We start from the raw sequence: 11,700 nt of genomic DNA, 5'->3' as shown, positions 1-11,700 counted from the left end.
TTAGTTTTTAAACTACTTACAGCTTTAGTCACCACGTCGGTTGTATATTCGGCATTTAATACATCAATTTTTGGCACTTGCAGCACTAAATGCAAATTAAAATCTACACCACGTAATACCCCACTTGTGTAAGAAAATTTTGGTCCCGACATCGATTAATTAAAGCGACAAAATCCAAAATTCCTCATGAAATTAAACACAATATTCAGCATTATACCTTTATTACTACACAGTCATCTTTATTCCATCTGAAATATTACAGTGAAAAGCATGGAATGCATTATGACCAACATTTGCATTGGTCCTTAGAACAATAGGGAAGTTCGTTTTCCTTGCATGTCTTGTGGCACGCCATGAGATCGCAGGATCCTGTGAACAGGAGAGAGTTTTTTCATTATTCATTGCAGACGAAACATCACCAAGGGAAGCTGTGGTGAGGTAGTGTAAATTCAGAGTCAATTAATGTCCATCTTTATATTCCTCTCAAATTTAAAAAAAAATTATGTATTTAAATTGTGTTGCTACACTTCCAATCAAATTCACCAATTTGTTTCATTTCGTTTATATATGGCTCAGAGCTCCACTTCTGTGTGTAAATTGAAGATTTGTTTAGTCATATCTTAGGTAATAATGTCAGGTTGGAGAATACGGAAATAAATGAAAAAGTAAGGAAATACAATAAAATTAAAACATTTCACAATTTTAGCCGTGGTTTAAGAATATCCTTTTTCCACCATGGGATATTGATGGGGGACATTGGGATGCAATGGTTCGGCAGAACATCGTCTAACAAGCATTCATTCTGTTGGGGGCAGATAAAAAACTTATATTTTTTCACCATGTTAATAATTCCAAAAGAAGTGTTCATACTAATTTTGGCCACTCGACCGCAATTACGAGGACCGTAAAAAATAAGTTTGCCAGGGACCGTTAATAGGAAGAAAACACAATTTCACTGAAAAAATTATTGAAACATACACAACAATTGTTGAGCTATTTTTCAACATATTCCCTAACGGAATTGAGACATTTGTCATATCATGGGATCGACAGAGAGGTGCAGACGGCTGTCAAACGCTGATTCCGATCTCAGACTGCTGACTTCTACGACACAAGAATACAAAAATTGATCCCGTTATATGACAAATGCCTGAATTTCAGTGAGGATATGTTGGCAAATAGCGCAACATTTGCAGTATTTGTTTCAATAAATCTATCCATGCAATTATGCTTTTCTCTGTAAACTTCACCAAGGTAACTCACTTTCTGGACGGACTTGTAATTGCGGTCGAGTGGTCAAAATTTGTATAAGCACTTGTTTTGACATTATCAACATGGTGAAAAAAAAATAACTTTTTATCTGCCCTCATCAGAATGTTTGCTTGTTAGATGGCTTTCTGCGCAACCAATATGGAAAATAACGATTTTTCTTATAATGAGTGATAGAATGAATGGTCACTCGCGAAATACATAACAAATTTACAAATTGGGCATATTTAAGAAAACTAGTTTTATTAATAAATTACTCATTAATGATGTCCATAGCGAAAGCTATGAAGGTAGCAACAACTACTTAATGGTATTAGATTAAGTTTTAAATGGACTGTTACATGACAGAAAATTATTCAGATTAAAAAAAAGTGATGAATTTGTATGGCCCATGGAATGGGATTTCGTTAGCGGTGGTGTCTACACTGAAAGGTAAAATGATGCTGTAGGCTTTAGGGGAGTTCAGAGGCGGCCCATAGAGGAATCTGTAGCGCGTGGAGCCTTAGGGCATGCACACTATTCCATTCAGGATTCGTACAATGTGTTCACCAAAGCGGCCTACGTGCGAGGGTAGTCCGTAGCTCGTACTCTTCCTCTCAAGAACAACTAATAGACATAGAAGGGGGATCCGAAGGCTTGCATCTCAGCCTGAGGCTTAATGTGCTTACCACTCGTGTTCTGTGAATTATAATTGTCGACGAACTGACACGCTCTTTTACGAATGTAGCGTGCTGCTTGTAAACTTAACCCGTTTTGTGGTAATGATGAAAATGACATGTGAAGAAATTATGGTTAAATTAGTCCGAGGTCCAACACCTTAATTTACCTAACGTTTCTTTTTCAATTGTTTAAGGAAAACTTCGTAAAAACCCAAACATTTAACCTTTGCCAATTAGTGTTTGAACTCAGAAGAATAGGCCTACAGATTTGGTACATTTTAAAAAGTTTTATTCATTTTAGAAGTATTTCACTTAAAATATCTGCTTAGTACAATTTTAATTTGCTGTAGTAGTAGTAGCAGTAGCAGTAGCAGCAGTAGTAGTAGTTGTAGTAGTAGTAGCAATATCAGCAGTAGCAGTATTAGTAGTAGTAGTAGTAGTAGCAATATCAGCAATAGTAGTATGGAGTGGCTGGGGCGTCTTACGGCATCAGCTAGACCAGGTTTGCAGAACTGGGCGACAATTGTGGCATTACGTACTCATCGGAATACGTCACTCACCCCTTCCTTTCACCCCTCGCGTCATTGACTTGGTAGGAGAGGGGATTTGTATTCAGTGTCTGTCTTATGTGATTGCGTACCACGGGCCACAGATACGTCATTCAACGCCGGTGGACTGTGACGGGGAACCAACGCTTTCCACCCCTCTCTTGCCAGTTCTGTATCCCTGGGCTAGACAATGGCCTATTGTACACCCCGAAGTATGGGATGAATGAGGTGTAATTATATTACTATTAGAAAAAACTTATTTAGGATATTCCTATTTCTTTGGCTATAATAGTACAGATAATTTCAAGTAGTATTTATTGTTTCGGTCTCCACACAAAGTCAGTAATACCTTCAGGTTATTTAATCTGTTATCTTCATTCGATATCGACATACACCATTAATTTTTTTCAACAGGTGCGCTTATGTTTCATTAGATAGAATCCGTTCATAATTCTTCGATCAAATATTCATATCAACAGACTACAGACTTAGATCACGGGTGAGAATTGAAAATCTTCATTATATTTCAAATGAATTTTTGTGTGGATATTATGTAGCTAGAGTTGACAAATAACTAACGCTATTTCCTTTGTCATATAGCAAACACGATGCAAATGTCTTAGTGAACTTGATTTGTTTCTATTAAAATACATAAGATATTATTCACGTTTGCAAATTGTCTAACAAAATTATCCTGAATTGCATTACATTAAAAAATATTTCAGAAATAAGGTTGATGAAAGAAACGCTTAAAATTAAGTCTTCCTCGAAATAATGCTTACCCACAGTCCTATCACACTTAGCCGTGATTTTAGAAGAAGTTTGTCATGCATATTGCATGTAAATGAATGAAGTAAACAAGTAAAGCGGGCAATAAATTGAACATTGAGGCCAGTATGAAGATGAATTGTGTAAAGTTGCGGTACATATAATAATCATAAGTACGAAAAGAGATGAAGATATATAACATAGTTTCAGATAATATAAATGTCGAAACAGTATTAGGAGGCAGTAAGTTATAAATCTACAGAGGACAAAGGTATCGTATCCCGATGTCAGATTGATGAATTTGTTGTAATAACGTGAATAGACTATGAATCCAAAGAAAAAGGAAGTTGAAAAAAGATTTTATACTGCATTCTTTGACTTGTTCATTTATCCTAAGACGAAACTCACCTGCGCATGACACTTGAGCTGCAAGCATCTGAAAGAACAAAAAGCAAAACTATTGGTAATGTTAAGGTTATAGAGAATAATCCTACTGAAGGGAACTTATTAATACTATATATTCAGATTATAATTCAGGATAGTTCTGCAAGCGAATAAGAGATCTTACTTGTCCAAATTATCGTTAGGCCTTACAGTTTTTGTTGCATAAACCTATAAGAATTCTGAATATAAATTTTATAATTGGAACTTTTAAAAAATCTTCATATAATGATCTGCATAATAGGACATCATTAGAAATCTTGCGTCTAAGAATGAAGACGTAATTTTTCGATATTTACGAAAATTATTTTTTTAAGAATTGCGAACTTTAAATATATATATATATATATATATATATATATATATATATATATATATATGTAGCGAGAGTCGGGTAATATCGGACAGTGAGTTTCTTTCATCTACCACACGATGATAGTACCTGATTGACATGGTTACGTCTCTGTGATGTCGCATAGAGAAACGTAACCATGTCATTCAGGTACTACCATATGGTGGTAGATGAAAGAAACGCACTGTCCGATACTACCCGATATATAAGAAGGTTTTTATTACTAATTATTTATTACAAATCTTTAATTGCATTTCAAATATGTTCGAGATAGCTCACAAAGTTGAACATTAATTCCATCTTAATTTAGTTTTTAGTTAGAGTTGTCGAAGGTGTTAGAAGGATAATGAACATGGAAGAATCAGTGATTGCAAGAATTGAGAATAGACAACTTCAGTGGTATGGTCATGTAAGGAGGATGGATGAGAGGAGGTGGCCAAACGTGCTACTTCAGTGGTCTCCAGCTGGTAGAAGGAAGCGAGGAAGGCCTAGAAATTCATGGAGGCCTGAAAAATTGAGGATGATGAATGATAGGGGACTAAATGAGCAGGATTGGAATGACAGACGCAGATGGAAAATGGGAATGAAGGGTAACCATTGAAAAGTGGAGAGACCCTCAAAAGTAAGTAAGTAAGTAAGTTAGAGTTGTAACATTTGACATTGGAAACATCGTTCGTAAATTGAGGCGAAGATTTATTTTCAATGCAAACTAAAACAGAATGTGAAAGTATTACATAGGCCTACCATAATCACGAAGAAGATGCCAAAGAGAAACATCAAATATTGAGTTGCTGACATTTTGCAGTAGGCTCTTGTAAGATACCTAGAAAAAAACAACACAGAATTAACATTGGACATTTAGCTCACCAGAATCTTTAAAGGATATCTTCCTCATATATTACGTACAGCTAATCTGTAAATCATAAAAATGTATTACTTTATCTAATTAAACTTATGGTCATTGAATCAAATATACAGTCAACCGTAAGTATTGTCATTAATTTCTTTTCCCTATGCAAAGGAATTTTAAAATGTTACATTTTTTGGATCACATTTCTCCATATTTAAAGGATAAAACTACAATTATTTCATAATTTATTCTCACAATGCATTTCTCTCTTAAATTGACTGAACATATTTGGGATGAAATCAATGGCTTTCTCATAACACGCTATGAAACATTTCATACAGTTCATATCTCGAAAAGAAGCAATAACGAGCAAAATTATATTACACTTTTTTGTTTGAAAGATCTCAAAGAATACCCCCTGATATTAATGACATTACTTACAGTCCATTCTGTATAATATCCCTAGTGAAATAGTAATTTTGAAAAATGAAGGTAAATTAGATAATGAAAAATAAATGAAAACAATTTAATAGAATCCAAACAAAACAAAATAAATTTAAATCACTTATACACGGAACGTAGCTTAATCTTCGGAATAGAGTTTATTCCTGTAGAATAACTTTGTTCAGCTCTAAATAAGCATTTATATGCGAATATTGATAGGCTTTGAAGAGACAGAAATGTTCAATGTAGTAACAGTATAACAGTGAGCGCATAACAGAGTATAGTAAAATATTATGAACCTGTTGCAAATCTTAAGACCATATCATACTGATATCACAGAAAAACGAATGACAGATTCGTTATACCAATTCGTGAATTGTATAATCTTGATTCAAGAACTTTGCCCTAATTTCACATCTGACTTAAAATTGAACCTACAAAAACAACAAGTACCGGAAGTGGTCAAAGCAATAAATAAGTAATATCCAGAAGATCAAAATTGAAACATATGTATTTTCTGAATTTCCTTGTTTGTCCATAAAAGAGTTAAAACCATAGGATTTGTCAGAAAGAGAGAGGAAAAAAGGAAAAAAGGAATTGAGAACATTAAAGATCCTCAAAGATTGAAAAATATTACGAGACAAAATTGCCCATCTAACACTAACTGAAGTGTAGTGTTCAGAGAGGTACAAAAAATAATGGAACTAACTGACAGAGCGTCTTTTGTATACTTAATCGTCTCCCAAATCAAGCATTAGGTCTTTAAGACTATTCCGAGGCAATTGATCCTTCCATCTTCTCCCAGGTCATCTGACACCTCTGTGTCCAGATGGCTTATAAAACAATGCTTGCAGAGGATATCTTGAAGAAATCATTTTCACCACATGAGCTTTCCATTGAGTCCGATATCTTTGAATATCATAAATTATATTATGAACTACTCTGTCGGTAAATTTGTTTACATAACTGGCTTCATATATGTAATACAGAGACAATACTAATAGAAGAACAAACCGGATTCAGAATAGTTATGTCATGTTCAGGTAGTATATTAATAATTAGACAGCTTATAGAGAAGCGAAGAGAATATAACCTACCCACCTATATGCATTTATGGACTTAGAGAAGACTTTTGACTAAGTGAATAGAAAAAATGGGAAATAATAGAAGAAAATGGATACACAGCACATCTGATAAACTACATAAAACCTCTGTATAATGATACTTGTATTAAGATCAATATATTACCTAGATAAACCGATAAAAAGTATTGTCATAAAATCAGGATTAAAGCAAGGATGTGTATTGTCGCCTACACTTTCTCGAAGGACATCGTAAAAAGATGAAAAAAATCATGCACCAATAAGTTTTAAAGTTGAAAAGACTAATATTAATATATTAGCTGATGCAGATGATTTGGTTATGATACAGAAATCAGAAGGTAAACTACAGAAGGCAATTCACATGTTTCAGCAAGTGTACAGAAAGAATATAATTTAAGAATTCCGACTTTAAAATCTAATATAATGGAATTTTGAGGAAAGCACCCTGTACGAGCGAAAATCATTTTATAAATTAAACTCCTGGAGAAAGTACACATTTTAATAATCTGGGTTGCGATATCGCATTCAAATGCGATACAGACATAGAAAATAAGCTAAATAGCTAGATAATATAACAATGTGGGGCAGTAAGAAGAACATTAAAAACAACTTATGTAGATACACAATTAAGCTTTCTTTATTAGATGATGGCCGTTCCAGTTCTGTTATATGATTGTGATATCTGGAAAAAAAATGTTATGTTTTATTTAACGACGCTCGCAACTGCAGAGGTTATATCAGCGTCGCCGGATGTGCCGGAATTTTTTCCCGCAGGAGTTCTTTTACATGCCAGTAAATCTACTGACATGAACCTGTCGCATTTAAGCACACTTAAATGCCATCGACCTGGCCCGGGATCGAACCCGCAACCTTGGTCATAGAAGGCCAACGCTATACCAACTGGCCAACCAGGTCGACTATATCTGGATTATGGGACAAAAATATCATAGACATATTCAAGAGCAGAAATGAAATTTCTTAGGTTATTATTAGGATATAGGCCTAAAAACCTTGATAAAATCATAAATGAAGACGTGATGAACCAATTAAACATATTTCCAATAAATGACAAAATACAGGGTGATCCGTTTGGGTATGGATAAAATAGACACACCGTAAAACGTTTACTACTGAACTTTAATTGTTGAAACTTTGTGTACACAACACTGAAAGATGGGAGATTCCTCAGAGCTCACCATGACCCCCATTGCGCACCCTGCACAACTAATAACGGTGGTGCAATTCAATATTATGTTTTTTTAACGACGCTCGCAACTGCAGAGATTAATCAGCGTCGCCGGATGTGCCGGAATTTTGTCCCGCAGGAGTTCTTTTACATGCCAGTAAATCTACTGACATGAGCCTGTCGCATTTAAGCACAGTTAAATGCCATCGACCTGGCCCGGGATCGAACCCGCAACCTTGGGCATAGAAGGCCAGCGCTATACCAACTCGCCAACCAGGTCGACGATGCAATTCATCCCATGTCCGTAGTAACATAAGAGGGGTGATTTGTTGAAAAGCTTAAGTAATTTTTACTCTCAAATCATCAGTGTTTCTGGGTTTCTGTGAATAGGCAATGTCTTTACGAAGAAATCAGGAGAGGTTAGATATGGGGAGTTTGGGGACCAAGCCATGACATGGCTGCTTCTCGTATTGGGTTTCGCCTGCGACCTCCTGCATTTTTTTAAACACAGAACCTGTTTCTACAAATGTTGAATAGCACAACATTATGGAATCGTATTTAGGTACATTACGCACACCATAATCACGTCGAAATTCCCCTTGAACTCTTTTAACACTCTCAAATTTAGCGTACCAAAGAACACATTGTGCCCGTTGTTGATTTGTAGTAGCCATTTTAATGATCTATGATTTTCATTTGTACTTTCAGATCATGCATTCTTGATTGCCATATAGATAATGGAAACGCACATCTTTTAATCATAATATAATCAGGAAGAAATTTTTCCTACTATCACAATAGCTTTATAATAATAAATTAATATTATCCATACCCAAACGATTCAGACTGTAGAAAGACCATCTCGAAAGAATTAATGAATATAAGATGCCAAAACTCATGTTCTCTTATAGAATTATCGGACGAAGGAACCCTGGACGACTTTGACAAAGATGGAATGGCCTAATCAATAAAAGTGAGAAGCTTGATTATTATTATTATTATTATTATTATTATTATTATTATTATTATTATTATTTAGTTACTGAACTTTCTATCACAAATGCCGGAAGGGGTGAGAGCTGACGATGTTAACTAGGACTGTAGCAAAAAATCATAACTTAAAGCATACTGGAGACAAAATAAACTTCACTCACGATATTCAGTCTAAAAAGATCAACAGAAAAAGAAGAAAGATATTATATCGTTGCTGCGTCAGTAATGTTATGTTCAGTACAGTGTTCTTTGTGATTTAAATTATATATGAATTTATATGCATTTGAATTAATAAATTTGAATTTTTTAAAATTAAAATTACTTCAATTTATTGTCCTGATAGAGGTTTAGAAATGACTTACACACTGCGTCTGATTGTAGCGCGGTATTTTGTCAAGTTGTCAGAAACTAATATCAGTACAGTTATTTTTTCGAACAGAAAGTTTGATACTCAATGCTTGGAAATGTGGATAATGAAATACAGCAACGAACTTAAATTGAGCTTATTGGTCTTCCTCATGACTGCCCAGACGGAATGCTTTACTCCCCTAAAAAATATCGTGGTCTTTCGTTAATGAAAGCATCTTGGGAAGCTTATGTACAACACATAAATATCTGTAATACTCTTTTTCGTGTTGATGACTCCCATCTCCACAATGTTAGGGACCTTGTAAGTGAAAAAGTTTCTACTCTGTCAAAATTGAATATCACAGCTATTGATGCTATCAACTGGTCAGGTCGTAAAATTCGTAAACACTTAAGAAATGACGCATTCCAAACTTGGACAAACCATACCTTGTGTGGTAAAGGGGTTATTGTTTATAGTGATCTCCCCAAGGCTAACTCATGGGTAAGCAATCGAAAGGGCCTATCTTCCTCAGAATGGACCAATGCTTTAAAAATGTCAAGCAATATTTCGGCGGTTCGCGCAATACCGGGCAGAACTCTAAGCACAACCCGCTGCCGTCATCCAGACTGTAGCGAGCTAGAAACACTTGGACACGTGCTTGGACAATGCCCCAAAGGCGAACTGCTGATCAATGCTAGACATCATCGTGTACGACATGCTTTGGCGATATCGTTAAAAACTTTAAATTGGGAGACTGATGAGGTGTATCATCAGATGGTTCTTTTAGACGGGCAGACATTGCTATGAACGGACGCTTAAAACGGGCTCTTGTTCTTTACCCTACTATCCGTTTCGAAAGAAACCTAAATCAGGCAATCGAAGTTGATATTGAGACGAAGTCTATATATGAACCTTGTCTGCCGTATCCTTCTCAAAAAATACAACGTCCCTTTTAAACGATGGTCTGTCACTGGTTTGCTGTTTGACAGTAGAGGTTCTATTACAAAATTCACATGGAATTATCTTAAAGAACTTCACATTCCTTTTTATTATGTAATGTCTATTCTTATAAATATTATCAAGGATTCTCTTCAAATATTACATCATCATCTCTATTTCAATTAATCAACTTATATTTGCCTTCCCCAATTAACTTTCTTTTTTCTTTAATATATCACATCACATTATATTGTACACGTTTATTGTATTCAGGACCCTTGTGGTCACTCAAATTCTTTGAGCTGATGTCTATAATTTAGAAATTTATTATTTATTAACTTAACGAATGGTAGTATCATAATATTCTATGAAATTTTGAGGTTATATTTTACAAACTTACGAAGATTGTGTATATGTCAATAAAAAAAAAATATATAACTTACCGAGTATCTAAAAGTCCTGATCTAACTCATTAGCAGCAATTCACGAGAAAGTGGCAGTGATGCGGAGACCGCGGATTTTCGGTCCCTACACAGCGACAAGACGTCACGTCAGAGCTACAAGACATAGTATCGGGACTGAAAGTCCACTGTCTGGTGATGAGGCCATATTTTAAGACATTCCTCTCCACATACTCTGCTATCATACCTAACCAGTTATTTGCATCGAAACAGATCGTGTAAATAATGTCAAAGTAAATGTATAAATGAGAAAGTAGGCTTAATACATACCTGAACTAACTTACTTTGAAGTTGAAGGCTCACTTGTTGAGGATTAGTTTTTGAGTGTGCTTATATATGCGACAGAACACGTGTTTCTCGGTTTCGAAAATGTGCAAAGAGTAAGAAATGTTCAGTTATCTTACTCATAGGTTTTAGTTTACGATCTGCATTATCATATCTCTTTTTTTACGTTTTTTCAAAAGTAAGTGCATAGAAAGAAAGAAAATTGCATTTTTGTAGCTTACTGCTCAGTTGTACAAAAAATTAGTGTCTTTCATATTTCCTAAAACAATTAGCTTAACGACATTCCGATAGGAAGGTCAAAGAATATAATAACTAGACTTCGTTGAATTGCCACACGCAGCATGCAATCAGGTTGCCGAAGTACGGTAGTATAGAAGAGGTGAGCGACCTCCCGATCCCGTAGTATAAACAGTTCACGTTAAGAGATGTGACCGGTTCAAATAGATAGAGCAGCTACAGCTAATGTATACCTATGTAAGCACTTGTTTTTGCATTCCTGTGGTTGGAATAGTCAAAGCTTAACATTTGTTCAATGCAGACAAGAATTCAATCAAACATGCTACAATGAGGGTGTTGCTGTTACAAACAATTGCCCCTGGAATCCCTTACCCCCGCAGCCAGTCTTGACCCGATGGAAAACGTGGCTGGATGCTTTTAATTATATTTGCAGAATATTGCGCCAAAATAATGGAGGTAATTGATGCATTGGATAGCACAGACAGTTCCACTGTTGCAGCTGTAAAATCATTGCCTTCTGAACAGCTATTGGAAGATATTCTGTTCATTGATTCTAATTTTATAATCCTATTAGAATCGTCTAAACTATAACTCTCAGAAGCCCTTAATATATTGTATAAAGTATCACAAACCGTTATCCAAAATAACAATTCACTAATTTCAGAAAAAGTGAAATGTAAGTTGAGAAACATCATTGCTAAAAATCCTGCCTATTTACAATTTCGTATTACAAATGATGTACTATCAGTTCACGACAAGACGTCTGAAGTTGGTGTACTAAAAAGTAGTGACTTTCCGTTCTTCAAGTATGCACCT

The 11,700-nt window shown here is 35.1% G+C and overlaps 1 long non-coding RNA gene across 1 annotated transcript; it reads right to left on the bottom strand.

Moving 5' to 3' along the window:
- Positions 1–204: 204 nt before the first annotated feature.
- LOC138712055 (uncharacterized) lies at positions 205–10,731 on the bottom strand. The gene is made up of 4 exons (XR_011335597.1): positions 10,633–10,731; positions 4,782–4,860; positions 3,653–3,680; positions 205–369 (listed from the first exon to the last, which is right to left on the bottom strand). It is a non-coding gene; the product is annotated as an uncharacterized lncRNA (long non-coding RNA).
- Positions 10,732–11,700: the final 969 nt, after the last annotated feature.

The sequence above is a fragment of the Periplaneta americana genome, chromosome 13 (genome assembly GCF_040183065.1).
Source record: "Periplaneta americana isolate PAMFEO1 chromosome 13, P.americana_PAMFEO1_priV1, whole genome shotgun sequence".
NCBI lineage: Eukaryota > Metazoa > Arthropoda > Insecta > Blattodea > Blattidae > Periplaneta > Periplaneta americana.
This window is presented reverse-complemented; position numbering and strand designations above follow the sequence as displayed.